General features: G+C 43.1%; 1 protein-coding gene across 7 annotated transcripts in view; it reads left to right on the top strand.

The window, feature by feature from the left end:
* Window positions 1–15595, top strand: part of MARCHF3 (membrane associated ring-CH-type finger 3) — a 219965-nt gene that overhangs the window by 97018 nt on the left and 107352 nt on the right. The window lies entirely within an intron of this gene.

The raw sequence follows: 15595 nt of genomic DNA, 5'->3' as shown, positions 1-15595 counted from the left end.
CAGACTTCTTTTTTACCCACCAGGCACCAGGCCCAGCTTCCGCTGCCACCATTTTCTTCTCTCCTGCCGGTCCCCATCGCTATCCAGCAACTGCTCGCAAACTCTCGCAAGAGCTGCCACGCATGGGATTAGCGATGGATATACCTAAGAGAAATATATATAGAGATAGTTAAGTTAAGTCACGTCTTTATTGTTACGGCCACCGACCAGATCAAATAGTTAAGATTAGGATAAAAATTTGGTTAAAATATGATAAAATGAGAACTGTATAACTGGATAGCAAGGGCGGCAGTGCAGGAATGAGTTGTGTCACTCTTCTGGAGCCCAATTGCTCTATTTAACTAAGATACATGAGTTGACCATCTTAAATGGTACTATACCCCCGGATATCCCTGGGGAATATACGTTTCTTTCCTCGTGGGGAAATAGTGTTGTGGACTATGTTATGGTTTCCAAATCTATCCTTCCTTATGTATCCTCCTTTGAAGTGGGTGAGCAAATCTCCAGTGATCATTTTCCTATGAACATCTATTTAGATCTTCCTCAGGAAAGGACGGGTAATTTGTTCCCCTGTGCTTTTGAGGATAGTTCTGCTAATCTAAGCTGCAAAATAAAATGGTCAAAGGAGGTAGAAAATGAGATTTCCAGGTTCTATTATTCTCCTGAAGGTAGATATTTATTTAATTCTATTGTGCAAGCACACCTGGGACCTCAAACAATTGTTGCTTATGGAAAATTAGAAACTACTCTTATGCAAAAGTTTCTACACTGTAGTAAGCTACATTCTTCACAGGCTTATAGCAAAAGAGCAGCTAATAACTGGTTTGATCTGCATTGCAGGGCATTTCGTGAACAACTGCTGAGTATCTATAGAGACTATAGATTGGGCACAGAACAAATAGTTCCACCAATCTATTATCAGATTAAAAAGGCATACAAAAGTAGTCTCAAATCTGCCAAACAACAAGCATTACGAAATGTCTGGAACAAGCTTATTATGGCTACTACTAACAAAGATAGCCAAACTTTTTGGAGATTGGTTTCGGCAACCGGCCGGGTTAATATGCCTTGTAGAATCCCGGCTAGATCGTGGGAATCTCACTTTTTTGTGGTCTATAATGATGCCCAGCCTAGTCAGATCTTTGTTCCTCCTCTGATTGGGGAGCTGCCCTGTTGGCCTCCTGTCACTCCAGCAGAAATAACGGATTTAATAGGTTGTCTTAAAATTGGAAAAGCTTCTGGTCCTGATCTTCTTCTTCCTGAACTACTAAAAGCCGATATAGAATGGTGGACTTTAGTTCTAGCTAATTTGTTTACATCTATTAATAGCTCAGGAGTTATCCCAGAGCAATGGAAAACTGCAATAGTTGTTCCCTTATTTAAAAATGGTTCCCATTCAGATCCATCTAATTATCGACCCATTTGTTTGCTGTCAGTGGTTGGCAAATTATATGCTTTGTATCTTTTGGATAGACTTGAGGCATGGATTTCAGAAAATCAAATTCTCGGGTTTGAACAAGTGGGCTTTAGAGCAGGCCGCTCTACTGTCGATCACTGTATGATCCTGCACCATCTAGCAAAGAAATACTCTAGTGGCCCCAAATGCAAATTTTTTGTTGCCTTTATCAACTTAAAATCTGTGTATGATTCTATCTCCAGATTCTTATTATGGCCCAAACTTGGAAAAACAACAATAGATAAGAAATTGCTATTTTTGATAATGCAGCTTTACACCAATTCTTCATTACGGGTTAGATATGCTATCGATGGGGCCTTAACTGATTTATTCCCCTCTACTCGAGGGGTCAGACAGGGCTGCATCTTGGCCCCGACACTGTTTAATCTCTTTATTAATGATTTGGCTCCATTTCTGGAGAGTGTGGATTCCCATGCTCCGAAGCTGGCTAACAAACGAATGCCCGTAGTCTACGCCAATGACGCAGCTGTGCTATCTCAGTCCAGATTAGGTCTGCAAAGACTGTTGCGTGCTTTTGCTGGCTACTGTAATGATAACAAACTAACAGTTAATTTAAAAAAAAAAAAAAGATCCTGGTTTTCTCTAAATCCAAGAAATTATATAAATGGGTAATAAATCAGAACCACATTGAGCAGGTTTACAACTACAAATATTTAGGCATATTATTTCAATATAATCTAAATTGGAATACCCATAGGCTGTCTTCAATTCATATAGCCCGCAATACTCTCAGTGCCTTTTTGCGATTTTATTACTCTAAAGGGGGTCAGTTTGTACCCATGGCACTCCAGGTATTGCGTGTTAAGATTGTGGCCCAATTACTTTTTGGAGTCCCGTTATGGATCCAGGGAGTAACAGCTGAACTGGAGAGAGTACAGTCTATTTTTTTAAGAGCAATCTTTGCAGTGCCTAGTTGCGTGTCTTACTCTGTTCTATGCTTGTAATCTGGGTCCTTTTCCATAGCCTATAAAGCCTGGGAGCTTACTTTTTCCAATATTTATGAGTGGATTCTTATCCTAACCCTTGGCTAACATATGTAAATAACGAAATTATGCAGCTGGGCCTCTCTCCTTCAGAACGTCTCACTTGGGAACATAATAAGGTGAAGGAAATACTACTTCTCCGGTTGCATGATATTGAACGGCAGAAACTTATGTCTTCAGCCAATAGGATTTGCTCCCCTTTACATTTTGGGATTGTGCCACCTTGGGGAGATAGAGGTGCTAATTGTTTAACAATGCTGCATTTTTCCAAATTTCTGGTTTCATTTGCTCGGGCCAGGTTTAACATGTTGCCCTCTTCTCTTTTGGAACAGAAGTTTGCTAAAGATCATCTTGTTACGGTTTTTTGCCCTTGTGGCTCTGGTCTTATGGAAACTGTCACCCATGTTTTGTTATATTGCTCTTTGTATTGGGATGCCAGAGAAGAACTTATTTCCCCTCTGTTACTCAAATTTCCTGGAAGGTGTGAGCTCTTTTATACGTATTATTATCTTGCGGATTCAAGTCCTGAGGCTACAAAAATTGTAGCTAAATTTTTCTACATTGCCATTAGGTTAAGGTCCCTGTTAAGCGCTTAATTTTGAGAGCTGTTTATTGTTTTAAAGTAATTTATTATGAGTGATTGTATTTTGTTTTATTGTGTTTTAGAATTATTTACTGATTGTTGTACTGGATATATTTGTTACTTCTATCTATGTTGGCCAACGGCTGTAATAAAATTGATGATGATGAATGAGTTTTGTCAGGCCTGATTAATTCTTGCTAGTGGTCAGATCCTGGTGAATTTTGTACACTGCTGTGCAGAACCTGTCAACATTTTGTGTTATAAACGGGTTGCAGTCAGAGAGCAGTAGGGAGACATAGAATGGGCTTTGTACTTGGCAAACTTGTAAGTAGTGGGAAAATGAGGGTGCTGCAGATGTCTCCATAAAATAAGCAGTGTAGGAGGATGTGTTTGGTGGTTTCAACTTTTCCAGCATCGCAGGGGCACAGACATTCCGGGAAAGGGATCTTCTTGTATCTTCCTTCTAACACAGCCAATGGGGTGGCACTGCAGGGAGTTAAGGTGAAGGCTTAACTGTGGTTGGGGGCCTCTAGCTGTGTTAGCTTAGCTACACAGCAGGTGCCATGATGTACCTTAGGCTTTCAGTGATAGGGATGTTCGGGGCCATCACCGGTAGGCAGGCAGGTCCTCTATGTCATGCTGAGGGCATCCGTGGCCCTCTCCATCTCTGTACCATTCACTAAAGTGTCGTTCCTAGACCTCTGAGGGAATCCAGCTGTCTAAATGCATCAGGCCACTGCTGGGATGATCTGCGGCAATGCACCAGAATAGGGCTGTTTCATTGGTTCTGACTGGATGAGATGTGGTCAGGTGTCTTTCATGGCATCCCTTTTCGTGTTTGAGAAGATGCTTGTATTGCCTCTTCTGCTTAATGAGGTCATGTGCAGACCTCAAAACCTGCATTGGTTTTGTAGGTGTTGTGGTTGGCAATGAGCTGCTGCTTCTTTTTCTTTTTCTTTTTTTGCTTCAGTGCATGCATTCAGAGTCAAACCAAGGTTTGGAGAGGTGTGGGTGATGTTTGAAGTGAGGAGTGTTTTCGTAAGTTCTGTGCTTTTGTAATTCCTGCGCTAGGTAGCTGTAGCTCCCTAGGATTGAGCTGGAAGTTTCTGCTGAGAGCAGAGAAAGGTGGATGCGTTGGAAGTGTTCTGAGGTGAGTTCTGCTATTGCTTTGTCCAGTTGGGGGGGACCATTTGATGTGGCAGGCTGTTCCCACTGGTAGCATTTGTGTTTGGTATAGACCCTCAGCGTGTAGCTGCTGAGAAAAGGGTTTTAAGTATAGGGAGATTGGGAAGTGTTCACTATCAAATTGGAGGATAACCTCGAAGCCGTCTGTGAATTGGAGCAGGTTTCCAGATACTATTATGTAGTTGATTACATTCATTTTGTTCCCAGCCTAGAAGGTAAATTTGGTGGGGAGGTCATTTTCAAGGTAGCCATTTAGGATGTAGGGGTTAAGTCTATTGGCCATTTGGGCCAAGCAGAGTCCTGCATAGTTTTGCTTCCTGTCCTTTGAGTGGTTTGTGAGAGGGGAGCATATCTACTTCCACGTTAGGCAGGTAACACTGCTAGTGTGCATATAGAGTATCATCGTCGGGGCCTAGACTGGCATTATGGGCGCCACCTACTACTGTGTACACATTGGGGGAGATAGAGAGAATGTCAGTTAAATAGCTTTCCAGATCAGACCACTGTTTCCTGAGCTGGAATTTCTGCCTCGGCTGAGGTAAGTAGATATTTATTACTAGTAAGGTACAATGTCTGAAGTGGATTGTTACAGCCATAGCATGTTGCTTTAACAATGCATTACCAATGTGTTTTCCACCGCAGAAAATTAAAAGAGAGGAGAGCTGGTCTTGTGGTAGCAGCCATGACTTCTCCCCTTAGCTAAGCAGGGTCTGTCCTGGTTGCAGTTGAATGGGAGACTACATGTGAGCACTGTAAGATAGTCCCCTTAGGGGATGGAGTTGCTCTCGGAAGAGCATCTAGGTTCCAAGTTCCCTCTCTGGCATCTCCAAGATAGGGCCAAGAGAGATTCTTGCCTGCAACCATGGAGAAGTCGCTGCCAGTCTGTGTAGACAGTACTGAGCTAGATGGACCAATGGTCTGACTCAGTATATGGCAGATGCCTATGTTCCTACCTAGGTATTCTGGTAACACTTAAATGAGGAGAGTCTTACTGGCGTGGCACAGGGTAGTAGAGACTAATATTCCCAGTCCAGCTTTAGATCTTCCCCCATTCCACCAGCTTCTGCTTCCAATAAGTATGAGACATCCACCCTTTGAGAAGTGCAGTTTTCCTGCACCACTATGAGTTCATATCCAGAGATGAAGTCTATATAGGAGACATCCCCACAGCTGGAGTGCCAACCTGCCACATTCGAGGTCAGGAGGGAGACCTTATGCTGGTTTTTGAGCATCTGTCAGTGGTTACATTAGCAAGGAACCATGTAGAGGTTCCCAGTGGGTGTCTTGAAAAGTGGTGGGTTGAATGCATGGGATCACAGAGTCAGAATGAGAAATCTCTCAGGAGGTTTCTAGTGCAGTTGGCTCAGACAATTCTTGGGAGGGCACATTGGCCAGCCGCTGCTCTTGTGGTTCCGATGAAACTCCAAGGGGTGCATTGGGCGGTGACTGCTCTTGTGGCAGTGAGGATTACTGTGTACATGCAGACAACTCCAGAGGGCCCTGGGGGATATATGTGCCAACTTAAACTCTTGAGATTTAATGGATGATATAGGGGTCCCTAATTTTCAGAGTAGCTGTCTTGTGGCAGTGAAGTTTGATGATGGTTGTGTATCCCCATTCCTTAGACCCTCGGGGCTTGTATGTGGCAACTGTGACTCTTGAGGAGTTTCAGGTGGTGTATGTGCCCCTTCCTTTGGAGATGCTTCATTATCACTGTGAGTTCAGAATCTCAGCAGAAGAGTGTTGTCAGTGGCTGCTTTAGGGCTTGAACAACCATGAGTAGTTTTTTTTCCAGTTCTGCAAGACCTAAGTCTATGGATTTATGACTTTCACTCTCTCCAGGCCGCAAAGGGTTAGTCTAGTCAATTGCAGGTTGTTTACTGAAGTCTGAGTTTGTTCCCCAGAGACATTAACATAAAAGTTATTTGCAGAAGGAACAGTTTTGCTTATAACTTTCCCTGCTAATAATGGCTATATTGTGCAATCCTTGAACACTCTGATAGCTCCTATGTTGTAATTATGAGAGAGATTACCCCCCCCCATGAACTTAAGTGGAAGTTAAGTATGAATTTAAGTGGAAGGGTGGAATGATTAAAGGAAAGCAAAATTCTCTTAGTCTCTGGACGACTGGGTAAAAATTGGATCAAGGCCAGGTCTATAGCTCTTGGGTGCAGGGGCGTAGCTAGGGGAGAGTGGGCCCGTGTTCAGCACTCTCTCTGGCGGCCCTCCAGAGTGAGGGAGATAATGCAGAAAATAGGGAGGGGTGGAACTGGAGGGGCCTCAGGAGCTGGGGGCCCGTGTTCTTTGAACCCTTTCACTCAATTATAGCTACGCCCCTGCTTGGGTGACATTTTAAAAGCAGACTCAAGGAAATTATTATGGCTTTGTGAATTGACCATCTCCCTACACTGGTATAATCCATAGCAATTTGAAGCAGCTAGTGGGAAGTTTAAAGTATGTGTGATATATTAATTGTGTGGGTTGTATTTGGTGGCCCTACGTGCATCTTGAGCAGAGTTTTGGCAAAGGTCCTGTCTGGAGCTGAGGAGGGAGCTGCCTGGATATTGCCAAGCTCTGCTTTCTGGGTTTTAATTGGGCTTCCCCGCCCCAACTCCCATGGTTGCCTCATGTTATGAACGCATCAAAGGTATGTCTGAACTTATCTACCTTCGCTGTTATTGTGTTTAAGTGTTCCAGAATTTGAATTACGGTTTCCGGTAAAACTTCATTGGGGTGGTAAGCGGGGATGTCTGGCCCTCTTAGGCTTCCTATCTCTCTTCTCTAGGGGGTTTTCCTGGCTGGAGTTCTTAGATAGAAAAGGAGATAATGCAGTCTCCCTTGTAGGGACTCTTGGGGGAGGGGGGAGAGAGGGTTCTCCATGCTCGGGGCTGTAAATTTATTCTTCGTAGGGAGTGTAAAGGTTGTACTCGCGGCTCCATTGGTGGGAAGGTAGGAGTCAGATGATTCAGTCAATCCTCCTCTGCTTCCCTGCCTTGGCTGGTTTGTCATTTGGGCTGTTCCAATTTTTCCTTGTATTACTTTGTCATGGTTAAGATTTGTATAGTTTCTGCTTGAGAATTTAAACTCAAAGGAGGAGAAATCCAATATTAAGGCAGGAGCTCATGAATTGTGCTGCTACCTTGTCACCATCTTGGCCACACCTGCTTGGTTTTTTATGGATTGAAGCGTTAATTGTGATGAACAAATCTGGGAGGGTCTGTCATCATGCAATATTGTCCATAAATGAAAGCAATGAAATTGGACTAAATCGCAGTCTGGAAGTAGTCTTCATTTCTTGCTGGGGGAAATAAGGGCACATTTGTACATGCAGTTGTTCTGCAGAGGAAACATAACAAGGAAACCTGTTTTCCTGGCTCAGTTTTGCTCCCCTCCGGACCGGGACCTAGTTTAGTTTGAATTCAAACTGGTTCAGGCCCAGTTCATAGCCCTAATGGTAAGGGGGAATCCGGTGAGGATTCCCTTTTATTGGTAAACAGGCAGCAGGAGCGGGGAGTTCCTAAAAGTGTTTTTAAAAGTAGAAAAAAAAAATGGATATTACTCACTAAGCATACCAATGGTTGTCCCGACCACCACCAGCCCTTCCCACACTGTGTCTAGGCCAGCACGGGCCTGATTCTGGCCCAGTTCAGGCCTTCTTCAGCCCATTTCAGGCCTCTGCGCATGCATGGAGACCATTCCTTTGACCTCTGCTCATGCTCACTGGCCATTTCCTGGGACCTGGGACACAGATTGCAGATGCAGAGGCTTGAAATGGGCCAAAGAAGCCCCAAGTTGGCCCCAGGGCATTAGAGCAGATGCTGCCCCCCACAGCTCTACTGAAGAGCCTAATCTTGTGACTCAGCACCTTAAGTGGCTCTTCTACCATTGCAATGGGTAGGGTGCTAAGATAGCTGTTTGTCCAACTGTAACTTCTGCCCCTAATAGGCATCTTGCAAATGGATTAAAATAAGGATTGAATTCCCACTTAGAAATAGGATGAGGATACAGTAGGTCAGCTTTTATACTTAGAATATTGAAGAGTTAGTAGTCTAACAATCCTGTTCTGAAAGACTTCTTCATGTACTCTAGGAGTATTTAAACCAGACAAGTGATTTGAGGATTTTTAGCCATTGGGGTCCTTTTGCTCTTTATAGTAATTGGTAGTTCATTAAAACTAAGTGTCTGAGCACCAATGGTGCTGCTGTTTCAAGGGGGGAAAGCAAAGTTGATAATGAGTCCCATTTAATTTCACATAATGCAGTCATGGGCTTTATTAGCAGAGAATAGGAACTGAATGGAAACGTATTATCTTCACCTCTTCTAAGATTAGATGTCACTTTGACATTGTACCTGTTAAGGACAAAATACTTGGGGAAAGGATTTTAGGCATCCTTTAATTCAAGAAGATTATTTTGAATGGAAGGCTTCTAGTCATGGTGCTTGCAGCTATTTCATAAAGGTTCCAGGCAAAGGAGCATGTTAATGAAGTCTTGGCTCATTTTGTTTCAAAGGAGAAAATCTAGCTAGGAGCCTTCGATCAGCTCTGAATATGCAAATAGTAACCTTGTTTTATTATCAGAGTGGTCTACAATAGTGATTAATCATTGCTAACATTTCCATAATATTTCATCCAGGAACTTACTATTATGAATCTATCTAAACCTTTATCTTGATTGGATTCCTTTTCTGTTGTTTGCTGATCTTTAGCCCAAGTGAATATTAGCACTTTTCTAGATGCTGCTGTTCATCTGGAGAGCAGCTTGCCCTAAATCAGCTCACTTCATTGTGCAGGAGCCACTGTTCAAGTGTGGTTGAAAGTCCAATCCAAATTTCTGCAGCAAGCCACAGCTAAAGCTGTCACCTTTTGCTGAGTGGTTATTGAAAGAGGCCTGGAACATCACTGTGAAAGATGTTGCAAGCCCCTGTCCAACATACCTTCTCCGGTCTGAACCTTGACCTTCAAGATTTCCCCCTCCTGATTTTTATCCTCTGCTGCACATTTAGGTCCCTTTGAGCCATGTAGACTGGATGTTGGTCTTCAGCAGAAGTCAGGCTCCAGACAATTAAGCTGCAAACCAGCTCCGTAAATCTTGGAACTCAAGTTCCAGGCACAGACATGTGGTCCAAAACAGTCCGTGCTAGATTTCCAGAGAAACAAACAAGGATCAGTGGGGCCAGAGGCAGGTGCGTAGTCAAAGCCTAGCAGAGGTTATGATCCAGGGCAGCCATTGCAGAAAGGGAGCAGGAGTGTAGGCAGAATTCTCACACTATAGACAAGAAATGTAATAAATAAGATGTTCATACTGAGGAGCAAATTCAGAGGCCAAAGCTCTGTAGGCCCCGGTGCACCAGGAGTGGCCCTTAGAGTCAGGCAAGCAGGTATTGCAACCTAGATGGTGCTTTCAAAGCCCAGTGTTCTCTTTATGCAGCTTACAATAGAAACAGAGAGTGCTGATGGTGCAGAAGATAAGATGCTAGAATGTGGCTGCTGGGAACCTCATTGTAACATAGACACACACTCAAAGTGTGGATTGCCAGGATCGGAAGTGGTAAAATGGTGCTTAAAATTTTTGCAGTTTGACCATCTGTGCATTTTCTAAGGAAGAAAATGTTGTAGTTATCCTACAATGAGAGACAATGGGGAAAGCAAGTTGTGCTCTCACTTAAAGCAGTGATCCTGTTTTCGAACAGGAGCCACTTTAGCAAACCACCACCACCCCCACCCCCCAACTCTTGAGTGGGTGAGTCATTTCCCACTGTGCTGACCTCTATGCAATACTGTGCTTTTGCAATGCTAGGAGGCCTTTTTAAGACTCATGGAGCCCTGATGAGACCAATATCACTTTGGAAGAGCTCTGGGATGTATAGTCTTTCCCAGCACTTTCCCCATAGAGCTCTATGGGGAAGTGCTGGGAAAGACTACACTTCCCATCTCTCCATGTGTGCCTTCCAAAGATAGTGCTGGAATTCTCTTAAGGGAACCCCACTGGTGCTTGACAAAGTGAAGCACTGTGCAGTGGGAACAGTCACCTCCGCACAGTATCAGTGGGAACTCTGCACAGCCCTAATAAACTAGGATAACTACATGCTGTCCTTGATAAGGTCATTTAAATTGAAGATTTGGCTAATCTAATGTGTTCAGATGCATCAGTGTGTCTAAAGGGAACATAGGTGAATAATGATTGCTTTGAGGGAACAGCAGGTTTTGGGGTGAATCAAAGTAAGTCCCCTATGAATCTTGAAGGCTTTTCCATTCACATTTGGCTGCAGCTCCATTAGAAATACAGCAGCACATCCTCCATTGTGATTCTGTCCATGACTTTCACACTGACGAGATGCATTTATGTAACTCTCCAGGGTAATCTAAGGTGAACGTCATGGCCATACCACTTTCCTTTGCTGTCCACAGTTCTTTGTAGTATCAGACAGCTTCAGGAAATGTGCTGTACCAATAATGGAATAGTGAAGCTGTCGAGTTCTTAGTGGGAAGTATACATGTTAGCTGTCTGATCCCAAAAGAGATGGCAAAAGCAGGGCTTTCTCAGTAATGATCTCTTACTGATCTTTGTGAACTTGGCGTTCAGAAAAAGTATCTCGGGTGACTTGGATGAAAAAGGCACAACTGGCTTGCAAGAAACTGATATCAGTTTACTAAGTTTCTACAGGGCTGTCTGGCAAAGAGGCTACTGACCTTTGTAATACTCCCCTTTCTCTTTCTGTGTTTTTAATTAGTCTTAAAGCATGGCAATTGTTATATCTCTTTAACAAAGCAATTTGTGAACAAATGCATTCAGATTGCCTGTGCACCCCAGAAACTAATGGGGAGGCTTGAAGCTGGGCCAAACTGAACTTGGTGTGAAAGATGCATGAAGGTATTTCTGTCTTTTTCCAAAAACAGTTGCAGGGACTCCAGTTCCAGTCAGTTCCCTGGCACTAAGGGGATGGGAGAATCCATCGCTTTACACTCCATATTTCAGCCCTGTTAGGGATGTGATGTGGAACAAAATGAATTGACCTCCACCTCTCCCAGTGATCCAGATTGAGGGCCTTGCAACTGCTTTTCCATATTGTAATGAATGAGAGTTGTGATGGCCGCTTGGTTGTCATCTTTTGAGAGACAAATTCCGGTTAAGAAACATTACGTTTTTCTGCCATCAAGTAATAGCATATTGACTCTCATCTTGGATGAGTGTTTGGTACCAAGCTATGGCACCTGATGTGTTTGGTACCAAGCATTCAGAGTGCAGTATCTCACAGAAGAGGCTGCAGGTGACAGAAGCTTCCTGCTCCTCCTTCCATCCCTTTCAGAGGAGTCTGTGTAAAGAAAGAGAGCAGTTTTTGGAAGCAGATGCTCTGTAGGGGAGACAGGCTGGGATTTTAGGGAAAGCCTGGAGTGAAGCAACTAGGCAGAAACTGGCACCTTTGCATGCAGGACTGGCTCTCTCTAATCTGTGGTACCTCTGTTCGCTCAGCCTGTTTCTTTGTATAAATAAACCAAATATTACAAAGAAAGTTCAAGTCTCTGCTCAGAAAAGTGAGGCAATGGAGGCAGCAGAACAATTTAAAATAAAAAAAAATCTGGGAGGGGGGGAGGTACATTCACTCATCTCTCATGACATGTTTAGCCCCAAACAAACCAGACTTAGAACACTGTTGCAACAAGGCCAAAACCTGCCACCTCCTACTGATACTAGATGGTGTGGCCTTTGCTAATGGGGATTCTGAAGGGATATGCAGCACAATTCTGTGATCTAGATCAGAGTGAACAGAGATGTACCATTTCTCTTGGAGGTCTTTGCAAGCCTTCCTTCATTATAATTGTGAGCATTTTATTAGTAACATATATAGCTGGTCCCTCCCTACATATATGTCTGTTCTTAGGTTCCAGCACATGCAAGTGTAACCAAGAAAGTGAATCCAGCCCTACTAAGTGTGTACTTTGTGATAGGGTTGTGTTGATTCCCAGTGAATTTAATGAAACAAAGTGGTTGACAAGCTGCAATCTGGACACAGCTGATGGGCAAAACCTGCTGCTTCCACCAAAGGTTTATTTCGTCCCAAGCTAATAGTGTCCCCGAGTTCACCTTTTTAATTTCTTGCATAGAAGTGAATGGCTGCTATGAACTCTAATAGGGAAATGTAAAGTGCTTCGGTAGGGGACACTGGCCTGAGAAGGGTGAAGGCCCAAACTAGATTTCAGTGGAAGTTCTGTGATTGGAGTTCCCACTCTCTGCAGCTGCTGTTGGAAAATTGAAACAATGTGGGATTGGGATCAGGTAGGGTCATGGAACAGCAAAATCTTTGCCCCCAATTCCCTTAAATTGCCTCTCCAAGCTGCTGTTAGCTGTGGAAGGGAAATATAGGTTCCTAAAAAATTAAATTTGGGTCAAGACATGTCTTGTTAACTTTATACTCTGTAGCTAGTGCCTTTTGGCACTTCGATTTTGTATGCTTTCCTGTGCAAACTTATAGCACCTTATACTAGGAAGGAAGTAGCTGTCAGAGCAGTGGTCATTGTGCTAAATAGAACCTTTGAGGGAAGAAAAGCCCAGTTCACAGCTGGCTGCCCATATTATTATTATTATTATTATTATTATTATTATTATTATTATTACATTTATATCGTGCTTTTTCTCCAAGGAGCCCAGAGCGGTGTATTACGTACTTGAGTTTCTTTTTCACAACAACCCTGTGAAGTAGGTTAGGCTGAGAGAGAAGTGACTGGCCCAGAGTCACCCAGCTAGTTTCATGGCTGAATGGGGATTTGAACTCGGGTCTCCCCGGTCCTAGTCCAGCACTCTAATCACTACACCACACTGGCTTTATGACCGATTAATGGATGGATACTTTCCTCCATAGTCTTATATCATGATTTTAAAAACTGATCTTGATTCTTGCTGCATCTAGTACTTGTCTTTAAAATCTTGTATTTGGGCAACACACTGCATAATCCCCAAAAGAGTAGATCCTTATTTGTCACTTATGACTAAGTGGATCTGTTGTAGCCCTTCCCATAAAAGGTCATTAGTGAAATCCAGGAAGAGAGAGCTGACACACAAGCCCCACTTTCATTTCAGAAGCAAGGCACATTTTTCTTCTTGCACTAGGGCAGATCTCTGGCATCCCAGCCTAGTGAGTAGTTGACTGATGTTCATCTCAGAAGATTCATCTAAGAGGATGAAGTAATGGCTGCAGCCACCGTGTATGTCTCTTACAGCCATAGCTTCCTTTTCTTTGAGAGCACAAAACAAAGCTGAATAAATCACAATGTTAAGAGACACTTCTTGTGTTATAATTTTCACACATGATAAAGTTACTAAAACCCTTAAAAACCCTTTAAGTTACTAAAAATGTTTCTGTAATTCATTTGCTCAATGAAAATTTCTAAGCAGGGATAGATTTCAACATGTGGTTAGGTGTGAGTCAGGCATGGGTATGCTGCTTATTATCCATCATTATCATTTATTATTTATAAAACTGCCTAGTGATGCATTAAGTGCTGTATTGTCAGCATAATCACCTGTTTCTGACTTGCAGGTTGTGGGAAAGGAGGAGCAATGACAAGGATGTCTCTGACTCTCTGGGCATCCCACTGTTGGACTTAGGGGAGATTGGCAAGAGACTGACTGATAAGATCATCTGTGGGAAGTACTTCAAGGAGAGTGAAGTAAAGAAACTGACTGACATCCAGGCTAATGAAGTACCAGTGTAGCACCAATGCTTCTGAAAAGTTCCAGAGACAAACACTGCATCAGTGCTTGCATGGTGGGTGCAATTTCGGTGACCTCTCCTTCCCTCAGATGCATGCTGTGCCACTCGATAATATCTCCTTGAGGGTTGTGCATCCCTCTGAGATATATTTTTTGGGGCAAAGAGCACTTCTGGGGCAAGGGGAGTTTGTCAAAACTTTAATAGTTGGGCTGAGTTAGTTGAGTTCTTCCAAAGCACTGGTACTTTTCTTGTAACACCAGTGCTTCATTAGTCTGGATGTCAGCCCCTAAGTATAAAGGCAGCTATAAGTATGTAGGCCGTCTTTGAAGAGGAGGTTAAGTCCTCCTGCTGAATATCATCAGGTGTAATGGTTTTATGTGAGAGTTAATGAATAGTAGACCTCCACTGCCATATATGACTTTCAGGAGCATTCCCTTGGCTGAAAGCTACTAGCTCAGAAGATGATAAAGCTGAAAGCAGAAAGCTGCTAGATCAGAAGATAGTAACTGGTTCTTTGTCACATGCTAGAGGAGCACCAACCATGTTCTGAATTTTGGCAAAATCTAAGCATGTGTTATGGAATTAGCAGAACGGGAAAGGCCTGCCTTCCACCTAAAAACCCTAGAGACCTCAACATTCTCGGGATTCAAACGGTCCTGCAAACAAGCTCTTGGGTTGTGTAGATAACTGTTTTTGACAGTGAATGAATTATTGTTGAATCAATCCTCCATTTCTGATTCATGCCTCTGTTTTCCTCAGACTCAGTGATTACAGAGAATGGAACGAGTGTGGCATGTGAGAGAAATGTGATTAATTAAAGGTCTTTTAATTCAGTACTAAGGTTTCTATCGACATGGATTCAGCTAGGAGCCCACTTCTGCCCTCCCCAATAAGACCTTTTAAAGATTAGTTTTGATGAAGAGTTGATGTGATGAGCTGCTGTGGTGTGCTCACTAGGTGGCTTTAGGCAAACTATTAACTTCCATCCTTACAGGATTACTGAGAGAATGTACATATGAAATGCTTTGAACCCCAGAAACATGCCGTATTAGTAGAATGGTAGCACTTTTGCTATTGGTAGCTGCACTAGAAATGTGCTACTACTGCTAGACAGTAGTAAAAGTAGGATATGCGGAGTGCTTCATCCAGTGTTCTGATGTGCTATTCTAATTGTTTGCTTTGACAAATTAATAATGTACATTTAAGAGACTGAATACAAATTCTGCAGTTTTCAACTGAGGACCATGCTTCCTTCAGGGTTAGGCTACCGATGTCCAGTGAACTGCCCTGGGATGAACAGTTGTGGCCTCCTTTTTTCACTGAGCTGCTGTAATAATAGCAGTGATTGATAGAGGTTTTCATGCATATGGGTTCTTTTGCTGCCAATACTAACAAACAAAGCATAACAAACATACTCCACATTTGTCACATTAAAATGTTGAAAAGCGATGTGTTTACTCGGTGCCAGATGCTTTACAAACCAGGGTTAGCTGAAAACTGGCAGAGCATCGCTGTCATAAGTACGTTGCAGGGAGGGCATTTGGTTCTCTAAGTGTTGGAGAAAGGCATAACAGTGGCACAAGGTCAGCCTTTTGATGCTTGCTTATCAGCGAACTATGTATGAGAGGTACCAATCCACATGCCTCTAAATGGACT

This window comes from Hemicordylus capensis, chromosome 2 (assembly GCF_027244095.1).
Source record: "Hemicordylus capensis ecotype Gifberg chromosome 2, rHemCap1.1.pri, whole genome shotgun sequence".
Lineage (NCBI taxonomy): Eukaryota > Metazoa > Chordata > Lepidosauria > Squamata > Cordylidae > Hemicordylus > Hemicordylus capensis.
This window is presented reverse-complemented; position numbering and strand designations above follow the sequence as displayed.